Here is an 8,022-nt window from a genome sequence, read left to right as displayed (position 1 = left end):
AACACACAGGTGGTTCACTGTGGTATCGTTTCTCTTTCTCATGTTATAAGAGTTTTATTTTTCTCATTATCTCCATTTTGGTGTTTTGTATGCAGACATCATACTTCAAGTGCACTGAATTCCTGTCAAGTGTAATCATGATGACATGCACATAGCACATTCAAAGGTAGAAGACACAACTCTTGAATAGGAACAGACAATCAGGTGACAGAAAATGCATAAAGAACCCAGGGAGCAAACATAAAACAGAGATGCTTCTACTGGCAAAAGCAACATGTACTTAAAGATGAAACAATTTACTTCAAAAGAATCTGAAGGAGAAGTGGTGGTAGGGAGTGGGTGGTGGTATAGATGAAATAAGATGACCATGTAAAAATTGTTAAAGTGGGGTAATAGGTAAATGGAAGTTTCTTATACAATCTCTGTATACATTTGAAATGCTTCGTTAAAAAAGAAAATTAACATATACATAAAATCACATAATGTCAAAATGCTAAATTTTTGGTTATCACGATTAGGTCTGTGAGAGTGAGAGTACACTCCAAGCCATGGAATTAAAAGAAGGGAATGGAAGGATAAACTGATGCAGAAGGTGTGATTCTGAGCTGTGCTACTCAATCCTCTTTTAAATTAGATATTTCTATGTAAGAAAAAGACTTTGTGACATTATTTCATCAGATCTAAAAATGGTTTTTTATGAGCCTTCAATTTCCAAGATTTCAGTTTGGGAATGAATGAGTTTAGGGTAAAAGGATTGGTGAAAGTCAGCAAAGAAGCAGGTGTTAGCAAAAACAAAAGACTTCTAGTATTTTTAGGCAAAAGGGGCTGGAAGAAAGATAGATAAAGGGGAGTTCCTTATATAATCCTATATCTTTGTATACATTTGAAGTTATCATTAAAAAATAACATATATAAAATCGCATAATATCGAAGGGCTGAAATTTTGGTGATCAGAGTCAGATTTGATAATATTTCCTATTGTCTTTGTAAATTCTTATGGCTTTAAAAAAAAGGCTGTTAGTTTATTGAATTTTTTAATTTTTTGAGACAGAGTCTTACTTTGTTGCCCTTGGTAGAGTGCTGTGGCATCATAGCTCATAGCAACCTCAAACTCTTAGGCTTAAGTGATCTTCTTGCCTCAGTTTTTCATTTTTTAGTAGAAATGGTGTCTCACTCTTGTACAGGCTGGTCTCAAACTCCTGAGCTCAAGCAATCCACCTGTCTCGCCCTCGCAGAGTGATAGGATTACAGATGTGAGCCACTGCCCCAGGCCTGTTTTTTTTTTTTTTTTTTTTTAAGGGTGGCATATTAAACAGTTGTGTATGGCCAATCCTTCCTTCCTTCCTTCCTTCCTTCCTTCCTTCCTTCCTTCCTTCCTTCCTTCCTTCCTTCCTTCCTTCCTTCCTTCCTTCCTTCCTTCCTTCCTTCCTTCCTTCCTTCCTTCCTTCCTTCCTTCCTTCCTTCCTTCCTTCCTTCCTTCCTTCCTTCCTTCCTTCCTTCCTTCCTTCCTTCCTTCCTTCCTTCCTTCCTTCCTTCCTTCCTTCCTTCCTTCCTTCCTTCCTTCCTTCCTTCCTTCCTTCCTTCCTTCCTTTTTCATTGAGGGTACAAAGAATTAGGTTACACGGTCTGCATTTGTTAGGTAAAGTCCTTCTTATCATTGTCACTCAAACATATTTGTTTTGGAAAATTTATTTTATGTCCACTGACAAAAGAGGAACTTCTCCAGTTGTTATAGATATATGTCTATGGGATTTAATGTTTTTGGTAAGGTTAAATAACAATGGTTTTTAAATTCATAATGCCTCCATTTCTGCTCTAACCACAAGAGAAAATATAATAATACCTTTAAATCAATCTTTATTAACATTCAGAAAACCCCTCATATTTTTACGTTTTGCAGTATAACTGAGGAAGAAATTTCTAATTTTACTTTTTTACAAGCGCAAGTAGGTATTAAAACTTACTCTCTGTCAATACTTTATCTTCTTGAATAAAAGAAACAATTTATTAATGGTAATGCAATGCATTTTCATCTAAACCAAAGGATACCTGTAACACAATTAGTAATACAGTCATTTAAGCCATCTCATTGGTAAGCTGATTATTCTTTCCCTGTATACCATTAAGGTTTGGCCATGATGTTGAAGGCCAGAAGAAGGAGGATATGACTTGGAGGAAGTAGAAAGCCTGAATTTGCTCTTTATGGCCCCAAGGGATCATGGAGTGGTAGGGAGACAGGCTGAGGAGAGTTAAGGGTGAGGCCAAATGGCTTAGTCTCCTTCTCTGAGCTTTACCCACAATGGGAACATCTATGGCAGAGATCTTTGCCTCATTCCACCATTGGGGCTACAGAGGAAACTTCTATACCAACTTGGGTATAGCAAAGATCTCTGCAGCGCAGCCTGATTGCACAGAGTATGGATCTGAGTTAAGTTTTCCTGAGATGCCCTTGGTTTCTTTTTATTTATTTATTTATTTATTTATGTATTTTTTAAATTTTTTGCAGTTTTGGCAGGGGCTGGGTTTGAACCCACCACCTCTGGCATATGGGACCAGTGCCCTACTCCTTTGAGCCAAAGGCGCTGCCCTATTTTTTTTATTTTTTTGAGACAGAGTCTCAAGCTGTCGTCCTGGGTAGAGTGCTATGGTGTCACAGCTCACAGCAACCTCAAACTCTTGGGTTTAAGCGATTCTCTTGCCTCAGCCTCCCGAGTAGCTGGGACTACAGGTGCCCACCACAATGCCCAGCTATTTTTGTTGTTGCAGTTGTCATTGTTGTTTAGCTGGCCCAGGCCAGGTTCAAACCCACCACCCTCGGTATATGTAGCTAGCACCCTACCCATTGAGCTATGGGTGCCACCATATTTTTTATTTTATTTTATTATTAGTAGTAGTATTTTTTTTTTTTAGAGACAGAGTCTCACTTTATCATCCTCAGTAGAGTGCTGTGGTGTCACAGTTCACAGCAATCTCAAACTCCTGGGCTTCAGCAATTCTCTTGCCTCAGCCTCCCAAGTAACTGGGACTATAGGCACCCACCACAACGCCTGGATATTTTTTGTTGTTGTTGTAGTTGTCATTGTTGTTTGGCAGGCCCCAGCCGGGTTCGAACCTGCCAGCCCCAGTGTGTGTGGCCGGTGCCCTAGCTACTGAGCTATAAACGCTGAGCCAGCCCTTGGTTTCTAGATGGCAAAGATGGAAAGTTCCTGCATGTCTCTGAAAAGGCATGTGGAAGGTCAGCCTGCCATCATAAAAATCTCACAGCTTAGTAAAGTATAAGGGTTTGAACACAATAATTAAGAAAATGCCATGAAGGCTATGTTAACTAGTTTGGTGAAAATATTTCAGACTGTATATGGAACCAGCACATTGTACCCCATTATGGCATTATTGTACATAGCTATGATTTAATAAAAAAAATAAATTGGCTCTCTTAAAAAAAAAAATCTCACAGCTTAGGTGGGCATCACAGATCCAGTTTGGGTAGGAGAAAGGCAGGCTCTTACAGGAATCTTCAGCATCAGTTGAACAAGCAAAGGTCCTGAAGCTGTCACAACAATATGAAGACTCTGTCTCACCTCTGCTGTCACAGAACATCCAGTTATTGCCCTTGCTCTGTGAACCCAGATGACAAAAAAGAGAGGATTCAGAGGAAGCTGATGGAAACTTCAGATATTAGACTAATGAAAGAAATTTAGCATTTACCTATAGGGCTATTTAAATTATCCCAGTAGATTAAGTTTGTTAGATTAAGTTTGCATAACATTTAGTGATTTCCCTCCTCTACTACCTGTGTTGTTCAGAATTTCAGGTACTGAATGTGGCCCATTCTGGACAATAAGATCAAATCTATACTGAGATGAAGAAGAAGATAGAGAGAACCTTGTTTCTGCACCAAGCCATTGATGCACCATGCTACCTCTGAATCTCTGATATGGACTTTTGACTTGGGAGGAATAAACTTCTATGTTATTTAAACCATTATTGGGTTTGTTTGTTGATTACCTGCAGCTGAATCTAACCCTAACTGATAACACTTATCACAAGTGGAGTTTCCCAGGAAGAAAACTGAAATGGACATTGGTATGAAGAGTATATTAGGAAATGCCTTTGAAATCTATAATTATGCAGGGGGAGGAGGCAAAATTGGGGAGGCGGGGAGATGAGCTACAGTGTAATCACAACAAAGGCCCCAGGTGACCACATGAAGAACTCTAATGCTGAAGTGGCCCTTAAGCGTTTTTGGGACTAGAGGAGAGTCAGCCCAGTCCTTATGTCCTTATGTGGACTTGTTCTGTGTGGGCTGCCTCCAGGAAAGGTAGTGTGACATTGGTTGAGACAGATCTTTGTAGTCAAGGAATTTCCAAAGAGTGATGACAGCTGAGGTCTGTCAGCCGACAGCACATATAGTACGTTGGGGAATAATACATTCTCCATTCCTGGAAGTGGTTGAGGATGACACAGCACAGCACCCACTCTACCACTCATTTTAAGATGAGTCACTTTAAGTCTGCATTTTAAGATGATGTAATTTTAACAGTTACTCATGGTTTAAGAGTAATACTCTATCAGTTATAATGCTTTCAAGTAACAGAAAACTTGAAGGAAAGAGGCCAGCTTGCAGGAAAGGCTCTTAAAGTCATCTACATTTCGGTGTACAAGACAGATGAACACAGAATATTGACCCTTTTTGGAAATAAATTCATTATGAGACCAAAGTCTTTAGCTAAAGATAAGTCTCAAACCACAGGGCAGTCATTTTTACAGGAACAGAAGAAATAATTTCATGAAATCTTCTCAAAGACGAGGCTGCAATTGTAAGCCCTTGCAACAACCACAAATCCTGAGGAGTGGTGAGCTCTCTTGACAAAGAGACAGAGAGTCCGAAGGTTTAGTGAGAACAGGGGGAATCTTGCATCATGTCATCTGCCAGATCTGTAACATCCTGTGTTAAGTCTGATGACTTATGCAGATCTGCCAGTTCCTAATGTGGAATGCTGGTTACTATTTTTTTTCTTCACCTTGAAATTCTTCCTTCCTATAGTGGATATTCCCCATTAGAGGCCATACAACTTCAAATACTCTCTCTCATTTTAGTAATTTTCTACATCATGTGTACCATCTTTTCAAATAGAAGCCAGAAAACTTACATGGTCAGATTCCATTACAACTAGGGTGCAAACATGTGGCCTCTATTCTACTAATACTAAACATTCACATGAGACTCAGATTTCTCCAAGGGCAGGGGGAGGAGATAGTGAGATAGCCACAGACAGCAGGACTGATCTGGCACAGGCAGAGACTAAGCATAATAGATGCTAAATGGTAAAGGCAGTGACATACTCAGAGGACTCCTCCCATGCCCCACTCAAACTGTGTTGGGGTGTTGTCTTTGGCTATGTGGCCTCAGAGTCTGGCCTCTGATCCTCCAAGAGAGTCTCTGATCCTCCAGTTATTCTTTAACAAATCCCCCCACACTTTTTTGATTGTTTGTTTGTTTGGCTTAAGCTAGCTAGAGAGGAACCTATTGTTGATAGTTAATAATAAGCCCCTGAAAGGCAAATGCAGTCAGCAAAGGCACATACCAGCCAAATCCTACCTTAATGTATTAATATATTCTGGAATTTTCTCCTGTTAATATCCTGACTTCTACTTTAAATCTCTAGTCTTAAATTTGCAACACATATCTTACATTCACTCTCTCATTTCCATGGGGAAATAAAGAGTGTTAACTGAATGTTTAACGGTCCACAACCTGATGAAAGTGATATTTTAGAGCATTGACAGACCATGTCTTAGCTTCCCAACAAAGCTTTGTAAGAACTTTGTATAAGATAGCTTTGTGATCCTGGTCCTGAGCAAGATGCAGCTGAGTAACAGCTTCCCTGCAACTGGGCATAGTGAGTCTGGGGAGATAAGACTCCAAGCATCTCTGGCTGGTGGGATCTGCCTATAATCATCCTTTTGAATATACAGGGAGTCAGCAAGGGACTTCTGGACTCCAAGAGGAGGACAAATACAGTAGAAAACTGGCAAGTGGTTGCGTGTGTTCAATCGACCTAATCTTGCCGGCAGTTGTAAGTACAAGCAGCAGTGAGACTGCAAACCGGAAAGGCCTTACCTGTGAACTATTTTGGTGTTTTTGGACTTGGCACTCAGTTGAACTGCCTTGGGGAGAGCTTGAGCAGGAGTGTGGAGAACTTTGGGAATTGTCTAGGGCCCCAGACTGAGCTGCTGAGCCGGACGAAGCTAATAGTGTTCTGCTGTGGGCCGCAGGGAGCCATTGTGAAAGAACTGCCCCGGCAAGCTTCGCCCTCAGTGTCGCAGAGCAAGGATCGGGCAGGAGGTAGTAACCTAGTGATGGAGCAGCCTAAAGGCAGGGACTGAGCTGCCTTACAGTCTTAACCCTCAGGGGCAGAGTGAGACCAGTTTTGGCACACTGGAGCCTCGGGCTGTTGCCCTGGGTAGAGTGCCGTGGCATCACAGCTCATAGCATCCTCAAACTCCTGGGCTTGGCACTGCCCAGACCTCCATAAGAGCTGCGCCACGAACCCCGAACCGTGACTTGTGCCTGCCGGGCCTCTGCATGCCCTGACCAGGAACTGCGGGAGCCACGCAACCCTGCTTCCTCCCTCCTGTACCCTCCCTGCCTCCACAATGGCCACTCGTCTGGCCAGGGACTCTGGTAGCCACGTGCCCTCTCGAGCCCTCCCTGCCTCTGTGCAGAGCCCTTCTCCTGGCCAGAGACTGCTGGAGCCTTGGGCTCTCTGTGCCAAAGTCACTGGGCGCCAGGCACTCCCAGAACCATGCGCACCACCTCCTGCCCTGTTGCTGGATCCGGGTGTGTCAAACTCCGGAGCTGCTTCCACAACCAGAACTCCCAGGGTGCGGCAACCCCAGAGGAACTACACAGGGTCACTCCCTACAAAGATCCAGCAACAATAGAGTGATCCCACTGGGGTCTAATCTTGGAGAGACACCTCCCCAACTCTGAGGACGGCCAGAGGTAATGGTGAAAAACAATCATGAGGTGAAATCAACAGAAAAACTCTGGCAATATGAATAATCAGAGTAGATCAATTCCCCAAGGATCAATGGGGCAGACATAGCACAAGATCCCATGCACAAACAAATAGCTGAGATGTCAGAAATTGAATTCAGAATCTGGATAGCAAATAAGATCGAATTAGAATTCCAAGCAGTAACCCAAAAGATATCTCAAGAATTCAACGAATTCAAAAACCAAATGACCAAAGATTTTGACACATTGAGACAAGAAGTTGCAGCCCTCAAAGATCTGAGAAACACAGTAGAATCCCTCAGTAACAGAATGGAGCAAGCAGAAGAAAGGATTTCTGACACTGAAGACAAAGCTTTTGAACGCTCCCAAAATCTCAAAGAGGGAGAGAAATGGAGGGCAAAAACAGATCACTCTCTCAGACAGCTCTGAGATAATTTGAAGAAAACTAATATTTGTCTTATAGGGATCCCCGAAAGTGACGAAGTGGCTTCACAAGGCACAGAGTCTCTTCTCCATGAGATTATGAAGGAGAACTTTCCAGACATGCCAAGAGATTCTGAAATTCAGATAGCAGACAGTTTAAGAACTCCAGCACTACTCAACCCAAATAAGACATTCCCCAGACACATCATAATGAATTTCACTAAAGTTAATATGAAGGAGAAAATTCTGAAACCAACCAGACAAAAGAAAACCATCACCTACAAGGGCAAGAATATTAGAATAACTGTAGGTCTTTCTGCTGAAACCTTTTAAGCAAGAAGAGGATGGTCATCGACTTTTAATCTCCTAAAACAAAATAACTTTCAACCCAGGATCCTGTACCCAGCTAAACTGAGTTTCATTTATGACGGAGAAATTAAATACTTTAATGACATTCACATGTTGAAGAAATTTGCCATAACTAAACCAGCTCTCCAGGACATTCTCAGACCTGTCCTCCATAAAGACCAGCATAATCCTCCACCACAAAAGTAAACCTACCCAGAAAATTTTGATCA

This window comes from Nycticebus coucang, chromosome 2 (assembly GCF_027406575.1).
Source record: "Nycticebus coucang isolate mNycCou1 chromosome 2, mNycCou1.pri, whole genome shotgun sequence".
NCBI classification, from domain to species: Eukaryota; Metazoa; Chordata; class Mammalia; order Primates; family Lorisidae; genus Nycticebus; species Nycticebus coucang.
This window is presented reverse-complemented; position numbering follows the sequence as displayed.